The sequence below is a fragment of the Ambystoma mexicanum genome, chromosome 8 (genome assembly GCF_040938575.1).
Source record: "Ambystoma mexicanum isolate Mex_15411 chromosome 8, UKY_AmexF1_1, whole genome shotgun sequence".
Classification (NCBI taxonomy): Eukaryota; Metazoa; Chordata; class Amphibia; order Caudata; family Ambystomatidae; genus Ambystoma; species Ambystoma mexicanum.
The window spans coordinates 1,600,262,628-1,600,277,373 of NC_090929.1; positions in this window are offsets into that span (position 1 = coordinate 1,600,262,628).

A 14,746-nucleotide genomic window follows, 5' to 3' on the forward strand; every position below is an offset into this window, starting at 1 on the left:
CAGAGGAGCATGGCACAAAGAAGAACCATGCCCGGCCCTATGGGTGGCATGCCGCAAGTGTAGCAAGGTAAACCACTTTGCCTCCATCTGCCTGAGCTCCAAGCTCTGAAGAGAACCAAACACACGTGAATTCGAAAGAAAACAGAACAAATCTGAAAAGCTACCAGAAGAAAGGAAAAGGCAAAGCAAGGGCGGTCGGACGTGAACATGATCAGAGCGACAGCAAAAGTGATGACGACGAACAACCAGAAGAAGAGCCATCTCAGAGAGGCGGGCAGGACACCGCAAAAAACGAAGTGAGAGAGTGCACCTGATAGCAGCAGTAAAGCCAAAAAAGAGCAAGAGAAACGGCAAACATAAGTCTGAGTCAACATGTGTAGTGCTTGCAGATGGCACGCCAACTCACGTTGTAATCGACACCAGAGCCACGGTAAATGTAATGCCACTGACCAAATTTCAGAAGATACCAGCAGGATCACGTCTGCAGTACAATATAGTCCAACTCTATGCATATGGAAGCAAAAAAAATCTTCCTGTAAAAGGGTCATTCAAATCCGATGCGACGAACAATGGTAAAACATGACGCACCCAAATATATGTAGTGGATGCAGGCATAGTAAAACTGCTGAGCTGCAAGACAGCCGAGAGACTAAAACTCATCTAATATGCGTTTAGCATCCAAACACCAGTGATCAATAAGAGGCTAGAGAAACGTGCCAAGCTGTTCAGAGGAATTGGCTGCCTGAAGAACAAGGCTATCACACTTCACATGGATCCCACGGTAGAACCAAAAGCAGTACCAATGAGTTCCTTTCCACATGTGGGCAGCAGTGGAGGCTGAACTAAGAAAACTAGAGGAAAACTAGAGGATCATCATCAAGAAAACCTCAGGGCCAACGCCATGGGTGTTCCCAATGGCCGTCATGAATAAACCCAAGCAACAGAACACAGTGCGAATATACATCAACATGAGGCTACTCAACATGGCCATCGGCCGGGAGAGGCACATAACAACAACATTAGATAAGATGATTGTAGATCAGACAGGAGCAACAGTTTTCAGCAAGCTGGATCGCCCCTCTTGGTACCACCAGATCAAGCTAGCAGAGGAGTCTTGTTATGTTACCAGATTTTCATCACAGCTAGAGCTCAGAAGATGCCGCCAACTCAACCTCAGGATCTTGTTGCCAGCAGAAGTATTTCAAAATGAAATACGCAAAGTACTACACAACCTGCCTGGCATCACAAATGTCAGTGATGACATACTAGTATACAGCACCCCTGAAGAAGAACACAACGCACGACTGGCCGCAGTCCTGCAATGCCAAGAAGAATCAAGGCTGACCCCACATGCTGAAGAATGCAAAGTTGGGAAGAGGAAGCTGGTTTTTTTGGATATGTCTTCAATACAAGGGGGGTATCTATCCCCAGACCCTACTAAAGTGGCAGATGTTAAAAACACAAATTCCCCAGCAACGACGTCTGAGATCAGGAGCTTCCTGGGCATGGCCACTTACTGCGGCCGGTTTATTTCAGACCTTGCCACAGTAGCCTCACCCCCACGAGAGCTAACCCGGAAGGACGTGCCATGGACCTGGGGAGAACAAGCAAAAGTCTAAAAATAAAAGACTTGCTCACGACAAACACAACAATGGTGTTTTTCAACACTACGTGGAAGACTGAGCCACTGATAGACACCAGTCCAGTCGGGCTAGTAGCAGTCCTCATCCAAACAGACCAGGAGAGGGTCACACACCCAATCGCATTCGGGAGCCAGGCATTTACCAAAACGGTGAAAACGTATGCAAAATTATTCACACATCGAAAGAAGTGCTGGCCGTCCTGTGGGGGTGCTGACACTTTCATGTGTACTTCCTCAGACATCCTCGCAAGGTATAATAATAATTTAGCATTTATATAGCGCTACGAACCCTCAGGTATCTGAGCGCTGCTTATTATTACCCACGGTGTGTGGTGCTCATTTATCGTCCTCAGAAAGATGAAAGGCTACGTCAGCAGGCTCTGCACAGATGTCAAAGCGAACGCTCTACTCGCTGTGCTATCAGACCAGCTAGTATACACTGATCATAATCCGCTTGTCCCAATCTTCAAAGCGTCAGCACTGCATCCCTCAGCCAGACTCATTAGATGGATGCTGCAGTTACAGCCATTCGACATTGGGGTACTATACATGGGTAGACAATCCGGCAGATTATGTTTCCTGACACCACCAGCCAGCAACGCCTGCAGAGAAGGAAGCAGCACAGGAGACGGATGTACATGTCTGCCACGTCGTAGAATGTGCTTGATCGAAAGCGATGAAACTAAAAATAGTGAACAAATCGGGGCTGTGCCTATAATTGGCGAAAGAATCTATAACATCCCGAGACTGGAAAAACCTCCTTACGGCGACAACACACCACACAGCAGCAGCAAAAGAACTTCTACAGGGCCTATTTGGGATCTGCCATGAGCTTGAATCTCCCCTGAAAAAAAATACTCAAAGGGCATTGCATTGTCCTGCCAACAAAGCTAGAAGAACGAGCACTACAGCTTGCCCATGAAGGCCACCAAGGCATAAGAAAAACACAATCCTTCCTGAAATAAAGACTATGGGGGCCAAACATTAAACAAGAAGTGATGGCCTTAGTGGGATCATGCGCAGCGTGTCAGCCCTACCAACGTCATGGACCACCTGAACCAATCGTAAACCCCCTGCGCAGCCTGCAGAGATAGGACGCGATAAGCATAGACTTCTGTACCATTGCCAATGAGTCCTACCTATCAGTGGCGGTCGATGAATTTAACAGATATTTGAGAGCAGGTGGACAGACTGGAAGGAAGAGCTTGCCTGACAGAGTTGCCTCGTGCTTTGGATGTCCCTACCTGTACTGTGCCTTTAAAAACGAACTAGATGTGAGCACAATATCCCAGTGCATTCTGATAAATGTTCCAATAATTAATTACATATCAGATAACAATTGAAAGTAGTTTGGGGTAACCCTCTTTACGAGCTATGTCACTAAAGGGGGACTAGGCCTGTAAATAAAACTTTGTGAAAGTATATTTAAAATAGTTGTTGTCAGAAGAGTGTGGGGCAAACCAGGTGCGGCTGTGCTTCAGGCAAATAAGTGGTGTGCAGCCTGCAACTAGAGTAGGTGTATAGAGGCTTCCTCACCCACTATAAGCAAAAAGTCTCATAGAAAGGTTACACCTCAAGCCAGGCGCATGTCCTTAGACATTGATAGCTGAAAAGCTGCTAATGGACTTGAGTAAGAGGTGTGAGTTAGCAGACTTGGACGATAAATCTTCTCTCGTCTTAATGAGGATCAAATGTTCATTCAATTGTGTAAACATACTTATTCCATATCAATTTACAACCAAGACCATTGTTGATTAGTAATAATAATCGAGATGTGAGTTAGCCATCTCAATATAGTCTGTGGCCTTCATAATGACAATGTTACCCCCCTTGTCTGCTTCCTTGATGGTGACATGAGGGTCTTGGCCAAGGTCTGAAGGGCCGGGTGCTCATCCTGAGTAAGGCTGTTGGGAAAATGTTTCTGTTTCTGTCCTGGATTATCAATTAGTTTATTTGTTTATTAATGACAAGTACCGTGTTTATCTTATGCCTACTGGAACCTTTAAGATATTTGGCCCTCCAAAATAAAAGCTTCTACCCAGAACCCGCCCCGCGCCTTTGCATTAAGTGTAACCAAGTAAACCTGGCAAAACATTATTTTTTCTCTGTCTAAGCGAAAAACCAATACATCAACATTTTAGAGTAGAATCTGTCAGATGTGCAACCAATATTTTTCTCTGATGCCACACTCGTCAATTGTTTCTGACAGAGCTAGGTGAATTATTTTTTAAAAAACGTTATTGTAAGAAAGCTTTTGTCTTTTTGAATCCAACAACCAATGATGATTTGTATGTTCATACTGGAGAGAATTTCATTGTATTCAGGTTTGCTATTTGTGTGTATTGTTAACAGGATAAAAACAGCTAAGTTCTGTTTCTTTTCTGTAGACAAGCTACCTGTATTTATGTGGAAAATTGTAGATGACTTCCCCACTACTGAATGTTGGGAGACCACCTTTAATTTCTTGATATATTATTCTAAATAAAACATTCAATTTTTTATATGGCAGAAGGTGGAAAAACAATTGACCGCTGTATGATTATTATTCATAAAAGGTTCTCGATCATATACTTTATGTATATTGATGTAATTTATTGAACGTCTGCTTTATTGATGATTTGAATATTTTTCTTTTTACTATACTTTACTTTTTTTCTAATGGTTGGTTGATTTTAAAAGTGTAATGATGTGTTAATAATGAAATGGAAATGATGAAATGACATGATGTAAATGTAAAATGTGTAATAATATATTGTAAAGGTCTGTTTGATCATAAACACAGAATAAAAATAAATATTCAGATTAAAAGCAGTCTTTTTGGGATGTCGTGGCGGGGGCTATTAGATCAGGGATATTTCTCCATAAGAGGACTCAAACGTTACACATTTGGCTATATTACATAACACTCTCCAAAGTAAAATTCGTGGCCACCAAAAAGCCCTCTCCGACATTATAGCGAACATGCATGCTAAGCCACCCACCAAGACCACGTCCTCCCCGTTGTTCGAATTTAAAGATATCACAGAGCAAGAGGTCATTACCCTGCTCAACTCCATTAAACCTTCCAATTGCAAAGGGGATGCATGCCCCGCCAGCCTCATCAAGGATTCCGCACCTAGCCTAGCCCCCTTCCTCACGGCCTTTATCAACTCATCCTTCCAATCAGGCCATGTCCCATCAGGACTTAAGGAAGCTTGGGTCCGCCCACTTCTCAAGAAACCCTCTCTCGACCCAACCGTCCCGGGGAACTACAGGCCCATTACGACTGTACCGTTCCTGCTCAAAATCTTGGACAAAGCAGCTTACCTGCAAGTCCAGAAGTTCCTAGAGGACAACCGCCTCCTCGGTCTACGGCAATCTGGGTTCCGCCCTCGCCATGGCACTGAAACGGCCCTCCTAGACCTGAAAAACCAAATGGACGATCTCAGAGACGCAGGCAAACCTGCCCTTCTACTGCTCCTTGACCTCTCTGCAGCGTTCGATCTTGTCGACCACAATACCCTGTGTCACCACCTAGCCACACAAGCCAACTTCTCCCCTAAAGCCTGCCAATGGATCACCTCCTTTCTCAAAGATAGGGCCATGAAAGTCTTTTCTGAAGTTGCTGCTGCCACCCCCAGCCTCCTCACCTGCGGTGTCCCCCAGGGTTCCTGTATCGCACCTACTCTCTACAACCTCTTCACGAGGCCACTGTTTAGCATCTTGGACTCCCTGGGTATCTCATATACCAATTATGCGGACGATACGCAGGTACTCATCCCACTCACGGGCGACTATCTAGCGGACTCCAACACCCTCTCCTCTATCTACTCTACCATCCAATCCTGGATGGCGGAGAATTGGCTTTGCCTCAATGGTGAAAAAACCGAACTCCTCCTTATTGGCTCACCTTTCACCCTCGGCAATCTTGGAGAACAGTACGCCTCCTTCACCATTGATAATATTCCAATTAAAGTCTCTAACCATGTTAAGACACTCGGAGTCTACCTTGACTCCGACCTGTCGATGGACAGACAGGTCAATGCCATCGCCGCCTCCTCAGCCTACTACACCAAAGTCATCAACGCAACAAGGCCCTTCCTGGCCCGTCAAAGCAGCCTCACGATTGCCAGGGCCATCATCGGGTCAAGACTTGACTACTGTAATGCCCTTCTCGTCGGGACCTCCAACAAAAACATCGCCAAACTTCAGCTAGCCCAGAACAATGCTCTAAGGGCAGCCACCGGCACCGCAAGGAGAGACCACATCTCCGAAATCAGAAGGCAAGTGCATTGGCTCCCTGTTAAAGAAAGAATTGTCTTTAAAACTCTTGCCATTACCCACAAATGCATTCACGAGCTTGCCCCCCCCTACCTGACGAACAGAATCACCAGGCACTCCGCCACAAGACCGCTTAGATCTTTCTACGCCAACACCATTGTCAGGCCTACCTCTCGGAAAGTGCGTGCTGGTGGCTCCAGTTTCCCCACCCTTGCAGCCACGCACTGGAACGCCCTGCACCTCACCTCAGACTCATCGAGTCCCACCTTGCCTTTCGTAAGGCTATCAAAACCAGACTCTTTGTGTGACTTTAACCTGTTTCTGCCTTTATGCCTGCTAACTTGTAACTAAGAGCCTCCGAATGTAATCTTAAATCTGTGTTTCCTCTGTAACAGCGCCTCGATGCCTCATGGGCTGCAAGTGCGCTTAACAAATGCAAATAAATAAATAAATAAATAAATAAATAGAATTCATTACAGCGGATAGCAACAGTATTGGGAGCACTTCTATTGTTGGATCTCTCTGCAAGCCTTCAACACTGTTGGACATACATCTTGCTTGCTTACATCAATGAAATTAGGATTTGAGATGTAGCTCACAGTTCAGTGGAATCTTTTATGTCGAATTGTCATCAGAAGATTCTGATGCCACAGTGAGACTCCCATGATGTGAAGCTGGTCCGTGCATCTGTTTAATGTGTGAATAGTACACCTTGATAGCTCTGATTCAATCTTTTGGGGTTACAGTTCGAAGTTAGGCAGGTGGCACACAATTTTTAGCTAAAATACGGCCTAACTCTGCTAATCCTGTTCTTATTTGCATCTCGGGAGGATAGCTCAGGTGCAACGTGCTCGTCTTGGAGCAACACAGGTTTGTTCGCCGGGTCCACGCTTAGAAACCTCTGGGTATTAAGCGCGTTATAAATAACATATCATAGCATATCAACCAATAGCTGTATGAAGTGGACTTGAATATGAATGCCACCAAGAGGGAGATCCTCAAGCCAGGACCCCCATGTTCTCTGGCTTTTGCGAACTCTCCTATCTAATTAAAAGCCTGCCCACTACCAGATAAGGTAGTTTAAATGTTGTGGTACCCCTAGATCAGGAGTTTGTGACTTTTTGCTTCCAAGATGTTTTGCACTACAACTCCCATCAGCCTTAGCCAGCATAGTCAAAAGTGAGGGATTGTGGGAGACATACTCCAAAACCTCTGGAGAGCCAAATGTTGCCGACTGCGGCCCTGGATAATCCCTCAAACTGCAGCAGCTGTGAAAAGGACTTTCTCAATCTTAAAGTTTTGGGCACACATGTCCTCTTCTGACATTCCCACTTCTTGCTGAGATGCTGCACAGCTTTTGATGTTGCACTTGCAGTACGCAAACAGCATCTATCTGGAAACCCCCAAACATGCAATGCAATGTGTGTAATGCGTTCAGGATTCTGCAGCCTGCACTCAGCTGCTGTTACCTCAATGTGATCATGTTACACTGAAGTGTAACATGAAGTGTTCACTTCATTGGTTACCAGTTGACCCGTGCCTCACATTTAATGTATGGCTCACACGGGTTTTAATAGCCAGGAATCACACCTTTGATGGATTGGTTTTGTAAACACTGCCCTAGACAGCAATTGGATCCTGCGTTCTGGCGACACAGATCTACTGCACGTTCCAGATCAACCAAGTGTCACAGGATGGGCCTTATCTATTTTGGCTGCTAAACTTTCAAATAAGTTACCTTCCAAGAGTAAGGCCACAGGGGACCGTCTAAATTTCAGGACAAAGCTGAAAACCTATCTATACACACTCTCCTTTAGGTAAGGGGCTACCGGACGACAACTAAAGCACTGGATGATTGTTATTGCCAGGCAACCACAACGCGTGGCAACAATGCGCTCTATAAATTGATAGTAGGTAGAGGTTGATATAACGTAACATAAAATGTATTTCCTGAAAATGTATGGGAACTTTGCATAGAGAGGGGTTCCCCCACCCCAGGTATAAAGAGGAAAAGGTGCCATAATGGGTAGTAGAGTGTGAGCTGCTCCAAGAGTGGGGCACAGAGATGATTTCTGTGGGGGTAGGGCGCATACAGGCTCTGCCCGGATGTTGAAGAGGTAAAGGGATTCCAGAACCCAGTGACGCGCAATCTAACTCTACCAGAAGGGGAAGCAGTGAGCAGCACGCAGAGACGGGGATTCTCCCAGGTGGGAATAAAGCAGGGAAGGGATTCCCCATCGGCTGCATATGATAGGTTATTTATAACGCGCTTAATACCCAGAGGTTTCTAAGGGCGGACCCGGGGTTCGAACCTGTGTTGCTCCGTGTCATCTTGCGAGCAAGGCGAGCGCGTTGCTCTTGTTTCAACTAGGCGAGAAGGAAATAGAGGAGGTGGGTAAGGATTCACCCGGGTGACTTAGTGGGGAGGCCTGCACGGGAAAGTTAAAAATCGCTGTTAGAACTTTTCATTTCTTACTTTATGTAGTGGGGTGTGTTGCTTTTCTGCTAGGCGAGACTTTGCTAACCGTCTATGTTATGCATAAGGCCTCTGCACTCAATACGCCTCTTCAATAACTGCACCGGGGTATTAGACTTGAGCCCACGCTGTACTGTCAAATGAAGCAGTAAATCACACCACGGAAGAGATTGGTTTGCGCAGTACTTTAGGTAGTAGTAAAGCTGACAGCCTTCCAAGTTAGAACACCAATTGTAAAAACAGGACTGATGCCAAAGCAGTGGTTATACTACCTTAGCCAGAACCTTAGGCGTGGGACAGTGTTTGATGCCCCCACACATAAAAGAAATAGCTGCCTGGATACACAGAAGATATGCATGGTGTCTCCCTTGTCCCCTGGATCGATGCACGGGCTTTCCGATGTGCCGCAGATGTGTGTGTCAGTGCCCCAAAGTTTTGCCGAGGACCCCAGGACCCCACGATGTCAGAGGAGGCAGCTCGCACTCGCCTCCCCCCCCTTCCAGATGAAATGGACTTTCAAACCTGAGACCCAGCCTTAATTGGCCAAAGGGCCCACCTTTCAACACCATGCAGCAATTTAAGAAGAACGCTTTGTGTGTTGTCCATTTAACCGCGCAGCCTCAGTAGGCCTGCCTCCTGTTTGATGCAGAGCAGCAACTCTCTGCACGAGGAGGAGGTAGTAGCACGTACCCCTCTCAACCCACAGCGCATTAAACGTGCAACTTTTCTTCTGATTTCAAGGATTTTGATAGCCCCAGTGAATAGTCGCGGCCTATTGATTTTTCCCCTTACCATGACTCTTGGATAACCAATTTTGCTCATTCATATTTAATGGCCGCTCATGAGATCCCACGGCACCGCTGCCCAACCTCCTCATATCAAAATCCTGCTTGACCCTGAAAATTGTAATTCTAGGATAGATCAGAGCTACTGAATATTACCTTTTACAAAGCTGGTTAAATAAAATATGTTCAAATCACTAGATCCCACAGGCTGTGGCTGACATTCTAATGAGGCCCAGTCTGCCTGCCTACCTGTACGCTGAAGGATCCGCTAAACGCCAGCTCCATGTACAAGGATGGCAAGGACGCGGGCTCCGCGTCACCTGCCATTCTAGGTTTAGCCCTCCTGCTAGATATGGCGGCGCGGACCTCAACAGTCTGCGGCATGAAAGAGAAAATGTAGCCTCAGCAGACTGTACATTATTCAGCATTTCTTCTTGATAATAATGTTGCTCTTACATTTACCAGAAGCCTGTACAAGTGCCCTCATTGTGCTAAACTGCTTGAAAAGAATTTGTGCAAAGTGAGTCGCTCCTCCTAATTCCAGAGTGTACTGGTGCTTTGATCATCAGCGCTGCATAATTGTCACTGATTTGTATTTTAGAGTCAGTATTTAAAAAAAAAAGTGTCAAATGTGTACATTGCAAAATTGTTAACCTTTTAGATTTTCTCGAACAGTTGGGACATTTTGGAAAGTTCTAGATCTTTATTATTGGCTGGGAGTCAAAAGTCAATTAAAGATGGCGGCTCTGTTTAGATGTGCACTTGAACTGGCAAATGACGAGCACATCAAAATAAACAGGAAACATTGCAAAACTCTACAGTAAATTGCATTTTTAGTAAAGATTCTCGTTGACAGTTTTGAATGACATATTTAATGTTATGTTATTGTGATTTGTACCACGCACCACTGCCATATTTCCTGGTTTTCAGGCACTCGGGAGGATCTGAAAAGTAAGTGGGTAGGGATGGTTAGTTAGTAGGGTTGAGAGGTAAAAGCGCAAGAGAGCGCTGATGTGCCTGTTGGCATATTCAGTTCGGAAAAACCAGGCTCAGTGTGCTGGTATGATTTTATTTATTGACCTTTGTGTGGTGTTTTGTGGGTGGTTGTATGTGAGTGTTTTGTGTGCCTGGGTGTTGTGGCAAGTTGGTAGAGTGCCTGTTTTGGTATTTTGTGGCGACAGTCTGCATCATGTTACTTCTGTGTTGGGTGGTGGGATATGCAGAATATTAAAGAGTTTTTAGCAGGGTTAGCCGGAACTTGTCTGGGTTTGTTTTTTTTCTTTTCATTTTTGTTGGGTTGACCCTCTCGGTTATTCTTATTTCTATTGAGTTTGGGGTCGAATGTTCTCTTTGGGTGGTCCAGTTTCGTATATGTCTCTTGTGTTGCAGTGGCAGAAATTCTCTCTCTGGTGTGCTTACTTCTGCTTGGTGCATTAAAGAGCCATGTTTTTAATAGCTTCCTGAATTTGAGGTGATCTTCTGTTGTTCGCATTCCCTTTGCGAGCCAGTTCCAGATTCTCGCTGCTATGCAGGAAATGCTGATCCCCTGAATTTGTGCTTTGACAATTGTTTCGGTCGAGGCAAATGTCATTGCTGGACTTTAGTGTTCGTGTTGGTTTGTAGATGGATATTTTTTCCTGTATGAATTCAGCCCTGTGACCGTAGATCACTCTGTGTGTTATGCAGAGAGTTTTCAAGAAGATTCGTTTGTTTACTGGTAGACAGTGCAGTGTTCTTAGCGCTGCGATAATGTGTTCTCTTTTATTGAGCCCAAGGAGTAGTCTTGCCGCTGCATTCTGTATTAGTTGTAGCTTCCTCGTAAGGTATTCTGGCATTCGGAGACAGAGGCTGTTGGCGTAGCCTAGTCGAGGGACATGACGGTGAGTGCTCTCTGTGCGTGGAAGAGGCCTTTCCGAAACTCACAAAAGTTAATCATTTTGTGAATTTCCTAATTTATGTTTATACACCTCTTGAAAAGAAATCCCCAGTGCTAAAAGATTTCAACTCCTCTTCATCTGTATTTGTTGCTTTCTTTCAGTGGATTATATATCCCTCAGCCTTCAATCATCACACACTTGATCTGATTTGATGTGGTTTTCTGTGCAGAGTTCGGATTTCTCGCAGGTCTACAAAATGGACAACTACTGTTCATAACGTGCAGTAGTAGAGCATCCTGAGAGAGACCTTTTTTTATTGAATTGCAGGTGCAACCCCTTTTGGTGAGGTTTTTAAGCATGCTATGTTCTATCAGTTTATATTTAAAACATGCAATCCGCCGCAGGAGGGTCAGGACTGTGTGCAGGCTCGTAACAAGCTGTGTTACCTGTGTGTGTTCTGCCCTGTGTGGGACTGGTCACATCATTGATATGATATGTTATTTATAACGTGTTTAATACCCAGAGGTTTCGAAGCGCGGACCCGGGGATCGAACCTGTGTTGTTCTCTGTTGTCTTGCTTCCAAGGCGAGCATGTTGCCCCTGAGTTATCCTCCCGGGACATTCCCTTGGTAGCAGCCTGGAAAGTGTGGTGCCCTCTTTAGAATGGCAGTGCAGAGCTGAGACTTCTCGACAATGAGTGTGGTGGCCGAGCCCAGGGGAGGTCCATGGTAATCAGGGGCGTTATTTATTCGACAGTAGAGGGTGTAACATGAAGGCTATTGCAGGGGGGGGTCACCTACACAGATCGTGGGGTTACCCAGATTAAAGATCCACCATAACAATCTACATGAGTTTCTCTTTGTATGGAGTGGCCGGGTCTCTCCCTCTGCTAGGCAGGGAAGGGTAGTCCCTACCTAGGACCCCTAATCCCTAGGCAGCATAATATGCACTATTTGGAAAGCCGCCCGGGAGAAAGAGAATGTCGGGGGTTGGTCCCGACAACCGTCTGGAGCGACTTTAGCAATTAGAGGAGGAAGGTGAATAATAAATGGCCCAATGACTATTTGATTGGTCCTGCGAGACCCCAGGATTACTACACAAGGCCCTCTAAGTACAAGAGAAATGAGGAATGGCCAGTAGACGACAGTGAGCACTGAAGTAAACATCACTTCTCTAGGTGCCCAAGGCCAGCACTTTACAGATCTATCCACAGTAGTCCACACACAGCCTCCCACCAATGTCAGTGTGCAGCTGGCTTCCTTTCCTGGCCTGAGGGTACATCCCCCCTTCAGGGCAGTAGCATCCTTCAGACTGGCACCATGCTGCTGCCCTTAAAGGTGTGTGGGAAATAAATATCACCTCCCCCAGACATCTGAGTCATCTGTGACAGGAAAGAAGGGGGAATAGGAAGGTGAAATAAACAGAGGGATTGTTCAATGGGAAGCCAGAATGTAGAGGCAATACAGCCTGTGTGTAATGCAGCGCCTGAGTGGATGCCTGCTTGGTCTGTTTCTGAGTGTGCTATGTACTGACACAAGTGACACCATACACATTTACTTCTGAATGGGTGCCAATGGGACAGGTGGAGGCATGATAGAGCACAGCTGGATGTGTCAGGCACTTGAAGGCTGATCAGATGACCACTGGGAAGGGGTTTAGCAGACAGGGAAAGTGGCATGCACAGGAACCTAGGAGGGCATAACTGTGCCATCCGTCTTCTGCTTAAATCTCATAGACAGCGTTAAGAAACGTTGCAACGTGGGTTGTACGTTGCACCCTCTGTGACTTGAAATGTGCAGGATGCCTGCACCAAAAGTCAAATTTAAAGGACAAAGAAGCACAACAAGAACATATGAACACAGAGGGGCTGATGCAGCTGGCAAGAAGATATAGTTGTTTGGGAAGAGGAGTGGCCCGTCGTGGGACAGGGCGGTCTTAGCGAGCGTGGGTGGCCTATTGGAGGGGTGAGGTAGTTGTCGGATGGTGTGGGTTAGTGCCGCAGTGTCTCATTCTATGAATGTGTGGCTGAGGCATGTAGAAGGGCATTGCTGGGAAGGTGGTGTCTTATGGCGAGTTAAGGCCTGTTGTCAAAGTGGAGTGGAGAGTTCTGGTTGGGAAAAGTGGTGCTGTCAATCAGAGATTTTATGATTCAGTAGGGGGGGGTTTGTCTAGCAAGGCCTAGGTGTGGCCATGCAACGCCTTTTCATTGCGGGATGACGTTTCGCTGGGTTTTTCTCAGGGGATATTTGAACGAAAAAAATCATCAAATTTTTTAGGGAGCGTTAGTTAAGTATATATATATATATGGGGTGTAGGTGTTGGGGAATAGATAGTGGATGGGGGTTTGGGGTGAACGCCCCAAAAATAAAAAATACAAATTCGATGAGTTAAAATATCCACAGAGATCCCGCGATGAAATGACATGGAACCGGTGTGGCGTGTTCTTAGGAGGCCTGTTCTAGCAGAACATGTCTTCTTCTGATAGGAGGATATGGGCCTGTGAGGGAAATGGTGTGCTCCAATAGGGGCGCAGATGTAAGCCCCTCAAAAGAAATATCTGTGCAGAGGACGCACATTGGAAACAAAGTCTAATGTGCAGGGGAAAGTGTGTGAGGGAGGCACTAGTACTCAATTGGGAACCCGGCACTCAAGTGGGTGTCACGGTCACGATGATCTCCCTGTGTGTGATTTTGACATTGAGAATGATAGGGGCAGTAATGACAGTATATTTGCCCGGAACGCATTTTCGACATGTTCTATGTGCTTTACCCGAAAAGATGTTATCTAATTTTTTAATTTTTTGTTTGCACGCTATTATATATGGGGGGAGACCGCCCGCAGCTCCGTTTAACACCCCAACATTAATTATTAGCATAAACCCTTCCCCCACATAAATTTGGGGGCAGGAACGAGTAGCGGAAGTGACAACACACAACCCTTAACCTCTGATGACATCACAGGAAGTGATGTCATTTGACCCCATTCCGAAGTGACATCATGCAAAGCGATGGCACACAACCTTTCACCCCTTGACAAAACAGGAACTGGCATCACATAGCATTGTTCCTAAGTACCCTAGGAAAAATATGGTTACGATATCACTGTAATATGATACACATTTCATACACGAATGGATCAACATATGTATCATTAACATCAGTGTGTATAGGCCCATATTACCAAATTACTGTGAATGCAAGCAGACGTCCAAGGGCAAATGATAATGATATAGAACTTACACTGAAGCGCTCTATGTAGACCAGACGTACATACAATATCGCCCAACCTGTCTTGGTACTCATGTATCGACCTCAGAAGTATGAAAGGCTGAGTTGGCCTGGCTGGGATTGAAACTTGTAACCTGCAGATCAGGCACATATCGCATTAGTGAGCACTCATCCCACTGAGCTATCTTACCAGATATAGTAAAATTAGTAATTACATGCCTGAATGTTCTCAAAATCAGAAATAAAATAACACTCTGTGATGGATACAATTAAACTGGTAACTGTGAACAGCAGGCCAGTTTATCTGGAGGCCCGGTGCAAATTTGGCCACATGCAAGCCGGCGTGGATCTACGTTTCAGGCTTCAGAAGTTGGCATAATACATACCATTGGGAGGGTTCGTAACTGTGTATTAATTAATTTAGAGTAGCGCAGGGACAGCAGCGCACTCACACGGCATCCCATACTCTGGGCACTCAT